A 3189-nucleotide genomic window follows, 5' to 3' on the forward strand; every position below is an offset into this window, starting at 1 on the left:
CACATCTTGCTGAGGGAGCCGAGTCTGTGGGCACTCACATCTTGCTGAGGGAGCCGAGTCTGTGAGCACTCACATCTTGTGAGCAGCCAGTCTGGCTGATCACGGTCGCTCTGTCGGGTCCCGCCACAGCCATTGCTGGCGCTGCTCTAGAGGGATAGGGGAACCAGGAGGGCTGCAAGCTAGGTGGGCTGGAGGTGAGCGCTGGGACTGTTCTGGGGGTGCTTGCTGAGCTGGCCCTGGTTCTGTAAGGCCATCAGAGGCCAGTGTGGCCGCAGCTGGTTCCTCATCCTCCAATGAGTCACTGCTGCCAGGTCTGGCTTCGGGGGCCTCACCTTCATTGGAGTCAAAAGACCGGCATGACAGGCCATCATCCTCACTGTCAGGCACTGCATGGGAACAGACCCTGACACCGTTTGTCTTTTTTTCTCCTTCCAGTGGTACGAACAACATCACCAGAAGACCCAAACAAGTACTGAAAAAGGTCAGTCAAAATTATAAAGGTGAACCTTTCCTAGAAGGAAAGGCTAAAGAGTTTGGGACTTCACAGATGAGAAAAAGACATGTCAAAGGGGGGACTTGACAGAAGTGTATAAAATTATGCATGTGTCGGGCCTGCGCCGTTCCAGGCCTGGTAGTTTACACGTCCACAGCCCAGCTGCAAAATGGCCCGGCTATTATCATCACTCAAGGCTATGGGGGCCTCCCTCTTTTGCTTGCTGTAGAAGAGTTCAATAGAGCTTAACCGTTTCTCCTTATCTGCATTCTTGGAGGAAGAAACTGTCTGTACCAAACAATGCTGTTATTCTCACTGTCCTTTCACATGCTGATATTATGGGAATGCGAGGGTGGGGGGGACACCAGGGGTTGAACTAAACTGTAAAGTATATGCCAGGGGTCAGGGTGTCAAACCACTCAGTTTCGGCTACCTGAACCTGGGATGACACAGTTCCAATAAAGCTCTCAAACCTTCCTGAGTCTTGTTGATGACTGGAGTAACAGACCCTTACAGCATGGGCTAAAAAACTTGGCTAGAGAGAATTTTTCTCTTTCCCATTATACTAAAACGTGGGGGCAGAGCTGTAGCGAGGGGGAGCTGCACCTGGGGCACATGTGTGCCCTGCACTCCTGCTACACACCCTCCCCACCCCGGAACACCCCTGTACTGGCGCACGCCCAGTGTGTCACGCACCTGCCCCAGCCCCCTTGACACTACGCCACTGTATGGAGGCAACCTGTGTGGTTGGTAGGCAGGGGTGGAGCAAGGGGTAACTGCACCTGGAACATGCACATGCCCTGCGCCCCTGCCATGGCACCGCCCACCCCGGAATGCCCCCGGAACGCCCCTGCCCCGGGGCGTGCCAGAGGTGTCGCGCCCCCCATGGGCGCTATGCCACTGTTGGTAGGCAATAGATTCAGGATGAACAAAGGGGAATCGTTCTTTGTTCAATGAGCAATCCAATTTTCAAATTCGCCGCCAGTGGATGCAGTGAGGGTCACAAGCATAGATCGTTTGAGGAGGAAATAGATTCACAGAGTTCCATAAATGGCTCTAGGAAACTCTATATGCAGAGGCAGTATACCTCTTAATACCAGCACTAGAAGGCAGCACCAAGGGAAGAACCCTATATCTTGGCCTTCCATGACAACTGACTAGTCAGTGTATGAAACCAGATGGTGGGCTAGATGGAGCGCCAGTCCAATCCAGTAGAGCTGTTGTTATGCTGTCTGATATTGTGGTGGGACAGTTGTGTTTGCTATGGAAATGTCATTTTGCAGCCATAGCATCTCAAAAAGTGAGCTCTCGCTCACCAAAGCCCATGGTGGAATACATGTTACTACTCATTGGATAGAACTGCTACTTTATCAACTGACGTAGTCATGGCCATATATTTACAGCTAGTATGGGAAAAGGAGTTAGAAAGACAGGTATGTTCTTCTCATTCCCTGATTTCCCTCCTGCTATATTGTGGGCAGTTGCAAATGTGCTGATGTTCATTTATTGTAGTGTATGTAGTTATTTTCACAGAATCCTTTGAGAAAAAGTTTTTGCTGTAGTTTCTCATTTCATTTTTTATGTTGGCTCCTGGCTGGGGCTGGTTTTGGCCTAGCAGGGCCCAGACCAGGCCTTGCTTATGTTTTAAATTCTGCCTGTTTTTGGTCCCTCCACACAGCTGAAATCCTTAAAGAGAAAGGAAGTGTAACGCTTGACAAGTGCTGGGAAAGGACAACCTTTCAACTGTTGAAAGTCCTTCTCAATATGCTAAATAGCACTAGGAAGTCCCGGACAGAAAAATTACATTTGACTGAAGGTAGCCCTGGACATTTTGTTATTTGCCCCAATAAATAACAGGGTATCCTCTAGTTCCTTTACACTCTATTATCAAGCCATAACTCTCCTCCTGCCCAGTTTGTAATAACACTGTCTGTCTCACACTCTGATAACAAGAAGTGAGCATCCTGTCCCCTTCCTATCAAATCTTGCACCAATCTTCAGGCAAGAGGATGACATGATTCCTGGGTGAGGCTAGATCTCTTCACTGGGCATGAAGTTTTTAACAGCTATCTTGTCTATGCACACGTAAATGAAAGCCTCGTTCCCTGACGTGTCATTTTGTTATCGCACCCAGAATGCTTTCTCCATCACGCGGACTGATGCTGCCTATCGATAGCAGAACTGCCCACTCCTGAGAGATGGGGAAATTCCTAGAGCCCCAAATATGCCTTTGGTTATCTTGCTTCGTTTTTGGTCAATTAGCAGCGATAAACAAGTCTTTGGAGCGGGAATAATAGTGAAACCGTTCCTGTGCAACCCAACCCTCTGTTTTTATCCCAGAAAAGGGCAGGGGGAGAAGGTATAGAGTACAATGTTGTCTGTATCTTGCAAGATTGATGTCATCCCTGCAGGCTTCCTGTTTTGGATTCAAGACCACCTCCCCCCCACCCCCCGCATCCAGTATTCATTTGGACTGGAATAAGTGAATATGATTTATTCATATTTTTGTTGGTGGTGTGAACCTTTTTGGGTCTCTTCAAGGTGGAAAGCACAATATAAATATTTAAATATATCTATATATATGAACGCGAAATACCACTCACTGATTGACTGACTCATCAACAGAACTCAAAAACCACCGAAGCCACACACATGAAATTTGGCACACCTGTTCCTTACGTACTCCAGGTGCTCAC

The sequence above is a fragment of the Sphaerodactylus townsendi genome, linkage group LG14, assembly GCF_021028975.2.
Source record: "Sphaerodactylus townsendi isolate TG3544 linkage group LG14, MPM_Stown_v2.3, whole genome shotgun sequence".
NCBI classification, from domain to species: domain Eukaryota; kingdom Metazoa; phylum Chordata; class Lepidosauria; order Squamata; family Sphaerodactylidae; genus Sphaerodactylus; species Sphaerodactylus townsendi.